The sequence below is a fragment of the Mixophyes fleayi genome, chromosome 8 (assembly GCF_038048845.1).
Source record: "Mixophyes fleayi isolate aMixFle1 chromosome 8, aMixFle1.hap1, whole genome shotgun sequence".
Taxonomy (NCBI): Eukaryota; Metazoa; Chordata; class Amphibia; order Anura; family Limnodynastidae; genus Mixophyes; species Mixophyes fleayi.
In genome coordinates this window covers 118,199,175-118,213,658 of record NC_134409.1, presented here as the reverse complement: position 1 = coordinate 118,213,658, position 14,484 = coordinate 118,199,175, and positions in this window count along the sequence as shown.

Here is a 14,484-nt window from a genome sequence, read left to right as displayed (position 1 = left end):
GTGGAACATTTACAAGGTGAGATCTTCTTCCACTCTTCCTCTCTCTCACTCCAGCTTGATTTGCTGGACCTGCAAGAGCACCCACCATGACAGACAGGAGAAGATCCCCCAAGCAGTAGACAGACTTAAATGAAAACCGTTGTTGGAAGAGCAATTGGTGATTTTTATTTAACTTAAAAAATAGGGGGAAAAATAAAAAAAATAGTTTAAAAATGTGAAAAAAATTAATTATGTTATAATAACTTTAAATAGAAAAAATGTTTTTTAATTAAATGGGCTATTGAAGCAAGAGTGGGTGAGATAGAGACGGGAGGATGAAAGATGGTGAGGTCTACTTTGTAGGGCTGTCAAAATTGGCAGTTTGTAGGCCGTAAAACTTGACACCCCCCAAAAAAATAAGTAAAAATATATGTGAATAACTAGATGACTTACTGGAACCAACAAAGTAATAAACTGATTATCTTTACCTGTAAAATATCGTATATCTACTAGGGATCGAACCCTATTGTGCCAGCATCTCTTCTCCTACCACTACTTTGCATTTTGGCTTTCTGTTCTTATCTAAACAATTAGACATTTCGGGCCTGATTTAGAGTCAGATGTAAGTTCAACTCATCAGCACAAAAAGCACTTTTTTAGCCAAGGATCCGTCTCAGTTTTGCATTCTCGCTGAGATGGATCTCCCCCTTGCGGGAAGGTTAGTGGGCGAGCCTAGAAATGTAATAACACGAAATAGGAAGTCTTCACTTCCTGTCTGCCATACCAAACTATAGGGAGGAGGACTGCCATACAGAACTATAGGGATGGAGAGGGGGGCTGCCATACAAAACCATGGGGATGGAGAAGGGAGCTGCCATACAAAACTATAGTTATGGAGAGGGGGGGTGTTACACAAAACTATAGCAAGGGAGAGGGGGGCTGCCATATAAAACTATAGGGAGGGAGAGGCGGGCTGCCATACAAAACTACAGGGATGGAGAGGGGGGCTGCCTTCCAAAACTATAGGGGGGAGAGGGGGGCTGCCATATAAAACTATAGGGAGGGAGAGGGGGGCTGCCATATAAAACTATAGGGAGGGAGAGGGGGCTGCCATATAAAACTATAGGGAGGGAGAGGGGGACTGCCATACAAAACTACTGGGATGGAGAGGGGGGCTGCCTTCCAAAACTATAGGGGGGGAGAGAGGGCTGCCATGCACAATTATAGGTAGGGGGCTGCCTATACCATATTGTAAGGAAGGGTACCTGCTATAATGTGTGAGGGAAGAGGGGTGTATGTTACTATAATGTGTGAGGGAGTGGGGGAATTTTAATTGCAGTTGGCGGAAGGTAGGCTATTAATATAATGGTGGAGTTTAGGTGGGGGCTAATCATTTAATGGGTGCTATTGTATTTGTCGGGTGAAGGTGGAGGAATTTAATTTATTGGTGGGCTGTGTATTTTAATGATGGGGTGGTATGGGGGCTATTTATTAAATGTGATTAATAATTATTTAATGTTGGATGGTTGTGAGGAAATTGTTATATTGAATGTAAATGCTATTAATTAATTGCTGGGGCTGTTTGGAAGGAGGGAAATAGGTTTTTTATTAAATGGGAATACTATTACTTTAATGTCAGGGATGGTTAGAGGGATAGATAATAGATCTATCCATCAATTGCATGTACTATTAGTTTAATGCTGGGACTGGAGGGAGGCCTAATTATTAAATGTGGGTGCTATTGATTTAATGCCGGGGCTGGTTGGAGTTTTTTTAAATTTCATGTACCCATTTTTTTTTTTTCAAATAGGGCCTCCAACATTCCAGGATACAGACAAGCAGCCACAGGTGGTGAAAGTGACAAGAACAGCTAGGAGAGAGTAGTACAGTCTGCCAACTGTCCTGTATCTAGTTGGGCAGTCCCGAATTTGGGTGACTGTCTCACTTAGTCAGGATTTGGTCCAACTCAAAGGACAGTTGGGAGGTTCACCTTTGTGGTGTTTGCACTGGATAGCCATTTATTATAAGGATAATTTTAAATGCATTTTTTGAAACACAAAGTACACATTTTTATATATTAAAGAGATTTAACTGGTAGTTTACATCTCATGATGTCAGAGAAAGATGCAACAGTGCGGTGGTCATATGCTGCTCTGGCAGACTGATCAAATACGGTTGTGCCAACATGTTTCATAATAGTTAAACTTGTGAAAAAAAGTCAGATATGTTTCTATGAAGGGAATTTTGGAAGGATGTGTAGGCAACTAAACAAGTTGGAGCACAGAGGCATAAACCAGTTGCAGATTACGCAAAAGAATTCATGTAATTTTATAACACAGGACTGGCAGCTTTTGCCCTGCAGTGCTTTAGAAATAACCTACTGAGTATTGCATCATTACATCTAGGTTTTCCTAAATGTTACTACAACCAACTTCCAGTACTTCAAAATCCTGCATACTTTTGTGTTGGCCCCACAGTTGATTTGGACCCGCTCACAAGAGGCCACTTCAATAATTTTTTCCAGAGTCACTTTAAGTTCCCAATCAGCCCCTATCAGAGGTGGTTCTAAAATGGTATGAGGTTAGATGTTGATGTGACATTTACACTTGTGTGCATGTTTAGATTCCACCTCTCTGCAACACTTTTGTTGCTAGACAATGCCAGCACTTTCCTTCATTGGGTGATATGTGAGTCTCTGGTTGTTGTATTGGAAATTCTGTTTGATTTCCAAGTTTATAGTACATTGCCCTTGAGCTTTTTTCCTGCAAGTTTGTGACAATTTGGCAAATAATGCAGCTCTTTATGTTCCTGACAAAGCAATAATTGATACTGTAATAAGTAGAGGTACATATCAAAGTATACAAGTTGTTTGAAGGAAACTAAAACCTATTTTAATCCTTATGCCACAGGTGCTTTCATTACAAACACTCCGTTGTTCAGCCAACGCAAGTCATTGGTGAGAAGGATGCTGGGTAGGTGCCAATATCTGGGAACAGGATTTATCATCCAGATAGATCTCCTAGAGACTGAAGATGGAGCTGTAATATGACCTGGATATATTTTTTTTTACCTGGTACTTTTATATCTATGATATGATGATATTATGAGTCAATAATACACTATGGGAGTTGCACTTTATGTTTTTAATCTTCTATTGTTCACAATTAATATTTCCTGTCAAGAGTTTTCCTCTGGGGGAGGTGGAGGCACTGTGCCACAAAAGTGAACTACGGGTGCCAACTTCTCACAACATCGAATCATCTTTGTTTTGATTGAGCAAGCGGGTGAGATCCACGTGACAGTTACATTTTGTAGCTTTTAGATGGGATGATAGGTCTACATTAAAGCATATCTAAGCTCTCAAAACACTTTTGTAAATGTTTCCAAATCCCGTAAAATTATAATTGTATTATACTCTTCTTTTGTGAATGGATTACACACTTTTCCTCTATTGCCTGGTATTCAGTAAGACAGCAGGCTGTCACAGATATGTTCATTATTTTATTTTTAGCTTATAATGTTAAAATAGCTTGTGTTAGAATCGAATATAAAGAATTCTATGATTGTTTTAAATCTGGTGATTTACCTCAGAGTGTATCAAGTCAGACAGCACCTGCTCTGTAAAGGAGTAATTTCCTGTCTGGCAAGTAACTGCTCCCTGACTGTGACATTCACTAAAGCTGGGTACACACTACAGGGTTTTTGTCCAATAATCGGCTCAACCAGCCGACATGCGACCGCTCATTTGAAAGTCGGGTCAGTGTGTGTAGTGACTCGATGGTCGAAAGTCTGCCCAAATGGATGATTGTCCCCTCATTTGGTTGGTCGTACCGCTCAATATTGTTGTTCCAATATCCTTTCCGCTGTGTAGTGTGTATAAACTTCCGACTGATCCACGACAATCCTCCAATACTTCCTCGACCTGGGGGGCGTGTGTATGTAAATTTGTGATGCCTGTACCAGTCCACCATGGTGCGGTATCCGCACATCACTGACTTGTATTTTGTATACATGTGTATTGCACCTGTCTGGTTGTAGACCATTACACTTGTGTAAAGTGTGTGTTATTACCCTTTGCATCTATATTGGGAACCTATTCATATTTACCCTTATAAACGTATACCTTTATAAACTATTAAACTTACATCATAATAACCTTTATTAACTAATATTTGTAAAATACCCACAATAAACCACACAGTGTTAATGCAATAGTATTATTGCATGAAAAAGTACCAAAAAATTTATTGCAGAATATGACAAGTGAAAAAAATAGTATTACACTTATAGGGAGGTATTCAATTGTTAGCGAGATGGGTGAAAATCCCGTGCTCAAAAAAATATTACCGTTTTGCACGTAAATACCGTTAATACGGTAATTTACTCGCTGCATTTCAGCTGAAATTCAGCGAGTAATTACCGTATTAACGGTAATATTTTTTGAGCGCGGGATTTTCACCAGTCTCGCTAACAATAGAATACTCCCCTAAAAGTGCTAGTGGTTTGTGGCAGAACAGTTCCAAACAGCATACACATTTCAACAAACTTTTTCTCAAGGTTTTTAATTTTTTTCTTGATGTTGCTTGGGTTTATATTCTCTTTGATTTCTTTACCTACAAAACAAGGAAATAAAAAATGTTTACTATTAAACTTATATATCTGTAATCTATATCCAACACCAGAAATACTCTCATTTGCTCACCTTGCGCACTTCTCAAGATCAGTTTATGTTGTGGTCCCTCTGGCACAATCGCAATAATAGCGGGCTTAACCTCCATATATTCTGGAAAACAGACGCCATTTTGGTTATTATAACGGTACAGGTATGTGCCCAAAGCATTTAGTTGTATATACATGTTCACTGAAATACCTTTGTGTATAACTTCTTTCATATCTTGGTATTCAACATCAATTTTTTAGTGGTATTATTGGTATCTAAACAGGCCTTCTTACCATTAATTCTTCGTTCTGACTTGAAAAATCTATGTTACAAATTAGGCGTTTGCATTGCTTCGTGTGAAACTAGAATGAAATACATAAAGTACTTCAAACAGGTACACTACACGTGCTACTCACTTTTTTCATGTCATAGTCATACTGGTCCAGTACTTTTACCATCATCTCCACCTTTCTTGGGCTCATTGGCCTTGCTCTTTGCTCTTCTTGAGCATCTCCATCCCCCACCTTAACTTTTTCAACATTTTTTGTTCCTTCCAGCACCAGCACCATCTCTGACTCTGTCTCCGTCTCCATAGCTGAAACCCCCACTGACACCTTCTCCTCACCCGCCATTTTCTCACGTTCCTCTGCGCCAGACAGGTTCCTCTGTAATTTTATACACTCAGACATGGGCGTTTGTTTCTGCAGTGGACCAATCAGCGATGATGCCCGCAGAGAATGGAGCATTGTGGGTGATGCCTATTCGTGTATAATAACCTTCTGTACAGAGATTTTTTGCTATAACTTTAAACCGTACAGGACCATTACATATGAAGGGATTTTACAATCGTTTATAGCTGTACATTCGTTCACATATACGGTAAGTTCTTTCTGATTGGTGCATACATGAAAAAGTGCAGTTGCTTTTTCTTCTTCTACTGTATTCATTGTAGGATAAAAAATAGGAATGAATGAAGAGACAGTGTTGCCTTCTCTTGTTATGCAGTTTTGGGTGTTAACTATAGTGAAAGCTCTGCCCCTTTATGCTAATGTCTTTGGTATATCGTTACATGCCCCGCAAATGTTGCTTCAGTGTGTACGAAATCAAATTCATTACTCACGACAACATGGCTGTAAAAAGTCGCTAACGGGACGGCCGCTCTTCCCTTTATCCCTAAGGTAATGTGTATGCAGTCCATGGACCGAGTGATCGGACCATCGATCGCATGTAAAATCGATCGGCATAAAAAGTTGGTGGAAAATTCTGTAGTCTGTACCCAGCTTAACACACAGACACTCCACTAACACACATATACAAACATGGCACTAACACAGAAATACACAAACCGTTATAATAACAAAAAACACACACACTTGACAATTAATTATTCACCTACCTGTATGAGTAATAACCTACACATTACAATTTATTCAACAGTGAAAGCAGTAATACTATCACCCATATCAGCCCTGTACTTTGCAGTATGCCCTCCACTTGTATATATATCTATATATAATCATATCCCTACAGATTCTGCCAAACCCACATATTACAATGACTTCCCTTGTACCTACATTCGAAAATTGTACAAACACTGCTTTTCATTCACAAACATATATGTCAAGGAAAAATCCACTTTGGTAGTGTATTTTGCAAATATAAACCATATCCTACTTAGAATCCTTTGCTAGTTAATAGCGTGTATGCATCCCTTACCTTTACTGCACTGTCTACATCTTCAGAGGGGAAGGGTTAGGTATATGGGTTTCCTCCGGGTGCTCTGGTTTCCTCCCACACTCCAAAAACATACTAGTAGGTCAATTGGCTGCTAACAAATTGACCCTAGTCTGTCTGTGTGTGTGTTAGGGAATTTAGATTTTTTGGGTTAGTAAATACTCTCAATGGGAAGCTTTTTGGAACATGTAGATGCACTCCACAACAGAAAAACAATTTATAGGAGCAGAAATACATCTGTCATTAAACCTTTAAAGTGTGAAGGTATATAAGAATGATAGGGAGCAACCTATTAACTTTCAACATGAAGACGTAACACAAAGCAGCAACGTAAACAACCTTCCCGTCTATGACCATGTGACATTAGGCATTTATATCTGGAGTTCAGGAGGATCAAAAGGAAATCAACAGGATTATTATTATTGTATTACATTATTAGTGATTTTTTAAAAATTTAGAAGTAGATATTTAGTTAGCATTCTATTGTATAAGAACAAGTATATAAACAAACTTTAATATCATTAGTGGAAAATATAGGAATAATAACACTCTTTTAGAAATTTAAATAAGGTTTGGTGTTTCCATATTTTTGTTTTTCAGTTTCCTTTTTATATGAGAAGGGGATCACAGTCATTATTACATCTTAGACTGGGTACACGCTACAGGAATTAACAACAACAATGATTTTACCAATGACAGTAAAAGTCCCGATCAGCATGCAGATTGTACACACTATTCACTATTACCTTCAGATCTTTGTTCTTCACCTTTCATAACCAACGGCTGCAGCTCATCCCGGAATGTTCAGGCAAGGCAAAGTAACAGCTGTCCTAGGGGTAAATGTATCAAAGTGCGAGTTTGCAACTCCAGCGATTTTCTCGGGAGAGTTGAAACTTTTTAACACTGCCAGGGCAGTGTAACAGTGATGTGTTGATACAACACGCTGCTATCGAGCAGCGTGTTGTATCTGGCGTGTTTAGAAGCAAACCTGAGTTTGCTAACTCACAGCTTCATACATTGGAGACTTGTATAGCTGCAGTGGCAAACAGTCGGGAGTTTGATCTCTGGCGATTTTGCAAGTAGCGATTTTGACAGAACCAGAACTCTGGCGATTTTGTATGAAAACTCAGCTTCATACATCAGCGAGTTTCAACTCTCCCGAGAAAATCGCTGGAGTTGCAAACTCGCACTTTGATACATTTACCCTCTAGTGTCAATAGGTAGCCGGAGGTCATTTACAGGGGTTGGAGGGAATAATTCTATTGGCTTTTAGTGTCACATGTAAACCCAAATTTATTTACTTGACAGAAAACAGTTCCTCGGTCACCTCCGTCCTGCAGCCAACGAAAAAACTGCACTGTTCCACTGATAAGTGCACCGAATCCCCGGACACCAGCTAAATTGTCGTTCCAATTCTGCAGAGTGCATACAAACTGCAGAATTGGAACACCATTGCATTGTTCCATCGTTGAACGAGATTTTTATTTCAGTTTAAAAATCTCGTTCAACAATATTATGTGCTTTGAAACAATAATCGCTCCTCGTTGCAGGGTACACACTACTGTTATATCGGGCCAACCAGTCGTTTATCGTCAGACTTGCCTGATAATCGACTGAAAACACAATAGTGTGTACCCAGCCTAATTCTTTTCTGCTTATTTCATGTGGAGAAACCTCTTGAGTTTTCACTGCTAAAAAAATAAATAATTTACACCTTAGGAGACAAATTAACAAACGGTTCCAGACAAAATCAACTTGTGATGGAGTCACACTAGAGCACTTGGATGCTGCGCTTATCCAGAGCTTGCAATCGTGAGAGCTTAATTGCTACCGCAGTGATAGGCAGAAGTCACACCAGATGCATTCAGCTCTGAAAATGTTGCATCCCTTGTCTCTCGTGTGACATTGGAGGTATGTAACCCTTTCTTGTAGACCTGTCCCCATACAGCGATTAACCCTTAAGGAACTTAGACCTACTGTGCCTTTAAGTTGTTTACCCTTCCTGGAATGTCAAGTCTATTAGAGATCTTTGTGTAGCACAACTTCAAGCAAAATGAATTGGATCCAGCAGGGAACCCTTCTGTACATAGCTTCTTCATTAAGTGGTTGAGCCAAAAGTGATTTTTGTAAGGAATAAGAAAAAAAAGTTTTATTTCTGTGCATGCTCATTCCCATCTTGTACCGTATCTGTTTAAATTGAAGAAGAACTCAACTTGGGGAGAACTATCCAAACAGTGTGATCTAACCCTACCTGGGATTACCACCATTTATAGCATTATGCCAACTCTGATTACTGAATTTTACACTCTTTAAGCCATAGTGGACAGTTACGTCACAGAGAGTGTATGCATTTTGAGTTAATAATATTTGATGAGACATGACTGGCTTCATGTCAATCAATGCACAATAGCATAATCTTTGCATAATAAGGCCACACAGGGGGATGACCGAATTGGACAGATTGTATGGGCTTGGATCCCCAAGAGAACAATTCACATGGGGGCATATTAATGCAGAGAGATGAATACGGCACACACTGGCAGATTGTAGTCATTGGCCGTCAGAATTTTCGTCTAATCCAAATTCACATCTGATTGATGTTTATTGGTTGTTTTGTCCCAGATGACCAACCTGCCTAACAAAATTACTATATGTAAGAGCAACTCTGCAGTTGATGCTTGTGTACAATTTGCTTTTGACTTTGAGCCTGTATTTTATGGTTCTGGCTTATGCTCCTGACCTTAGAATTGTCGTAAAATGTTTGAACTCATAAACACTGATTGATACTGATATCCTGATATAAATATACCTGTTATGTTGTGCAAAGCACTGCAATATTGCAGCCGATATCAGCCAATTAGCACAATGTGCCTATCCCGAAAATGACCAAGATGCCAGCTGAAAATCAGATCCAAATTATTGGTAAATGTGGAGGGAAGATGACAATAGATCACCACTATAGGCCTTTGTGTGGTCATCTTTTGACTGTACTAATAGATCAGACTAAGTGATCCGACCTTTCAGCCTGTGTGGTCAAACTACAAAATTTGGCTACCACACTTGTGGCTGAATGGGTCCCGTTGGCCGGCGTTTGCATTTAACACAAAGATCAGCTCATATGTGACCAACTAAAGCCAATATCCTAGGTAAATGCAATACACATTCAGCATAATTAAAATTAGGCCACATGCCAGCCACTAGTCGACCCATTCGGCTTTGCAAGTCTCTATGGCAAAATTGGTTGGGACTCACAAGTGTACTTATTCCTAGTACATGGTATGTTGCCTATTTTTATTGATATTGATTAAAATATATTTTTAAGCACTTTGATTTCTGGCAACTTTATATGGGCTGTGATATTAAGCACTCTGACGGTTTATTTTTACTTGGAAATGTGATTCCTATCCACTGTACCTTGGCCTGCCTTACCATGCATGATACCTCAGTAAGTATTTTGCACTTGTGTGATAGTAGATTACTGTCACTGATAATGTGTCACTGAACCATACTGGATTTCAGACAAAACACCACCAGTTTTTACGTCCTGATCAAATTGAACTTGAACGTGTTAACTTATCTTTATCTCTATAATGTGTAACAGATAATGATGATCTAGAAAATTAAATAAAGTCAGGACTAAATATTTCACACAACAGGAAGGATTTCACTACCATTTGATGTGTGCTTTGTTTACAACAAACCAAAACAATGAGATTCAAGTAATGAACTGATCAGGATCGGTCGACCTTGGAGAACTACAAGTCCCATTGTGACATATGTACTGAATTTGGTTATACAGTTTAGCATTTGAAATACTAAATACTTCTCAAAATATAGTCATTTTAAATTCCAGAGAATAAAAATACCTGGTAAGATTTAATCTAACAAAAGTACAAATATCATCATCATCACCATTTATTTATATAGCTCCACTAATTCTGCAGCGCTGTACAGAGAACTCATTCACATCAGTCCCTGCCCCATTGGAGCTTACAGTCTAAATTTCCTAACACACACACAGAAATGGAGAGAGAGACTAGGGTCAAATTGATAGCAGCCAATTAACCTACCAGTATGTTTTTGGAATGTGGGAGGAAACCGGAGCACCCGGAGAAAACCCACGCAAACACGGGGAGAACATACAAACTCCACACAAATAAGGCCAAGGTCGGGAATTGAACTCATGACCCCAGAGCTGTGAGGCAGAAGTGCTAACCACTTAGCCACTGTGCTGCCCTACAGCCACTGTGCTGCAAATATGAATTGTATTGTTTAGTTGGTCAGTATTTAAAGGAAGAAGATTTCAATTTCAAGATTAAAAAAAGAAAATAAAAAAAATGCAGGAGCTGTGAGGATAGTGGGGTAATGTTTAGCCCTGTTTCTCCTGACAGCCAACTCATCTGCCCATAGCCCCAGGGTTTAACCCAACATGGGTTAAATAAATCACCTAAGGGAAGCACCTAGAGAATTATGTGCCCTTATAAATTATATATGTATATATATGAGAATATACACAAAGCACACAAAATAATAGCAAAAATGCAACAATTTCAGACCAGACTGCAAACTACACACTCCTATACTTCACCAGCTTCTTTGTCTTAGTCACTGCAATGCACAATCCCAGCTGCTGAGCCAGGCTTCACTCCTCTACCCATGTGGTAAGGACTGGGCTCAATGTCATCATGCTTTTTCAGGTTCATAAAGAAAACAAAGTCTGCAGAGACTTCAATGTCCACACAGGACATGATCCTGAACCAGTATGACAGGAGTAGTGACTCCTATTTAGCACTGTCCTTTTGAGAGACCCCCATCTCTCTGTGTCTGCATCTTTTAAGACATCCATTTCCTATGGGGGGGTGTCTTCAGATGGGCCTTCCGTTAGCCCACACCCACAACTGGAATTGGGTTTCCACTTAGCAAGGGCTGTGTGTGGACCTTTTTATCCAGTATCTCAGCTCATTTACAGGTAGCCTGCAGTGTTTGATTCCAGCACATGTTGGGCACTTGCTGCTGGTGTATAGATGCAAAAGCCAGGAGGCATATTACACAACTAACAGTACAGTACACAAATAAAGGCATGTTTACATAATAGTAGCAGTGTGGGCATCCCCACCTAGCAACATTTAAGAATTGTACAAAGAGCATAAAATACCTAAATACATGGTTAACACAATCCAATCCAAGCAATGTAAAACACAATATGGACGAAAAGTGGTACCTAGCAGGCCAAACCCCCGTCTCATTGGGTTGGGTATGATAAGGCAATGGTGAATATGTCGACATTTATACTGTTGACATCAAAATTGTGACAGTTTAAATGTAGACATATTCAATCTGTTGACATGTTTAAATTGGTGACATTGTTACTGTCGACAGTAGCAATGTCGTTGACCACAATGTGGACATTCAACAGGCAATGCCAGTGGACCCAACGGTCATAAAGCCGGAGGGTCCGGCACAAAATTGATAATATTAAGAAAAAATAAACACCAACTTGTAGCCTGAGGCCTTCCCCTTACCCTTCCCCAAACAGATTAACTCTAGTGCTAGCAGCATAAAATTCCCCACTAATACTCACCAACCACCAGGTTCTTCATCTGTAATAATTCCAATGGTCCGTGGTTGTCCATAAAGAAAAATACATATTAAAATTAATCCCAGGGCCCATGGCTGTCCATAAAAAAATACATAGCAAAATTAATCCCAGGGTCCGTGTTTGTCCCCCCCAAAAAAAGAACCTAGTAAATAAAAATTTCTGTTCATGACTGCAGTAGCTCCTGTGGCATAATGAAAAAATGACAGGCGCTATGTCTATTTATAACTTGGAATTTTTCCACACTGTCAGAGGGTGTCAGGGGTGGGCTGGACTGGGGGGCAGCGGGCCGCTCAGTCTAACGGCTAGCGGGCCAGCCCCCCCCCCCCCCGCGGATGCAGTAATTGCTTAATTTTACCGGCGGCCACATCACTTGTCACGCGATGCGGCCGCGTCAGCGCACAGGTGGCCGCATCACATGACACGCGATGTGGCCGCGTCATAATGCGTGTCACGTGATGCGGCCGCCTGTGCGCCCCCCCGGGCTGAAACCTGCCAGCCCGTGCCTGGAGGGTAGTATGTGTCAAAGTAGCAGAACATTGCCCAGAACATCACACTGTCTTCACCGGCTTGCCTTCTTCCCATAGTGCACCTTGGTACCAACTTTTCAACAGGTAAACAATGCATATGCACCCGGCCGTCCACATGATGTAAAAGAAAACGTGATGCATCAGACCAGGCCAGCTTCTTCCATTGCTCTATGGTCCAGTTCTGGCGCCCACATGCCCATTGTAGGCGCTTTTGGCTTGGACAGGGGTCGGCATGGGCAATTTGACCGGTCTGCGGCTATACAGCTCCATCCGCAGCAAGCTGCTATGCACTTGTGTTCTGACATCTTTCTATCATAGACAGCATTAACTTTTTCAGAAATTTCAGAAATTTGTGCTACAGTAGCTCTTCTGTGGGATTAGACCAGACTGGCTAGTCAATACTTCCCATGCGCATCAATGAGTCTTGGATGCCCATGACCCTGTTGCCAGTTCACCGGTTGTCCTTCCTTGGACCACTTTTGGCAGGTACTAACCACTGCATACCAGGAAGACCTCACAAGACCTGTCGTTTTGGAGATGCTCTGACCCAGTCGTCTAGCCATCATAATTTGGCCCTTGTCAAAGTCACTCAGATCCTTAGGCTTGCCCATTTTCCCTGCTTCTAACACATCAACTTCAAGAACTGACTGTTCATTTGCTGCCTAACATATCCCAACTCTTGACAGGTGTCATTGTAACGAGATAATATTATTCACTCCACTTGCCAATGGTTTTAATGTTATGGCTGATCGGTGTATATATCTAATAAACACTACACACAGTATAGAACACATATCTGTGTGTCAGAACAGAATGCACAATACAGGGAGAGAAAACACAGCAATCTGCAGTCAACACACCAGAGAGCAGCAGAGGGCACTGCAGGCAGCTGACACATTCCGGTGTTCTGGCTTTTACCTAATCCTAGGAAAGAGCTGGGGGCTGCAGGTGAAGACTCAGGGGTATATTTACTAAACTGCGGGTTTGAAAAAGTGGAGATGTTGCCTATAGCATTAGCAACCAATCAGATTCTAGATGTCATTTTGTAGAATGTACTAAATAAATGACAGCTAGAATCTTGTTGCTTTAGGCAACATCTTCACTTTTGCAAACCCGCAGTTTAGTAAATATACCCCTTAGAGCAGGGTTTCCCAAACCCAGTCCTCAGGGCTCCCTAACAGTGCAGGTTTTCCATATCTCCTTGCTGGAGCACAGGTGTATTCATTACTGACTGACACATTGTAACAGATCCACAGGTGGTCCTAATTATGTCACATGTGATCCAGGAAACGTGCACTGTTAGGGAGCCCTGAGGACTGGGTTTGGGAAACTCTGCCTTAGAGTGCAGCATGCAGACTATTTTGTAACCTCTCTGGAGATTTGCAGAGATTTCCCTGTAAAATACATCACCTACATATTGATATATTCTAATATTTGGAAGTCTGGAACAGCTCAAGAACTAGATTTATTTTAGCCTTTTATTACATGAACATATGCAAGTTTTGTTTTGCAGATAATTCCTTAGAGGAACTCTGTACCTGCCTAGTACACAGCCTTGTTATACATCAGCACAGCCCGGTCTGTCGGGAGTTAACAGAGGCGACAACAAGCCATCCTCCCAAAGCTGACACATGGAGGAGTGGGCAGCACAGTGGCTAAGTGGTTAGCGCTTCTGCCTCACAGTGCTGGGGTCATGAGTTCAATTCCCAACCATGGCCTTATCTGTGTGTAGTTTGTATGTTCTCCCGTGTTTGTGTGGTTTTCCTCCGGGTGCTCTGGTTTCCTCCCACACTCCAAAAACATACTGGTAGGTTAATTGGCTTCTATCAAAATCGACCTTAGTCTCTCTCTCTGTCTGTCTGCCTGTGTGTGTGTGTGTGTGTGTGTGTGTTAGGGAGTTTAGACTGTAAGCTCCAATGGGGATAGGGACTGATGTGAATGAGTACAGCACTGCGGAATCAGTGGCGCTATATAAATAAATGATG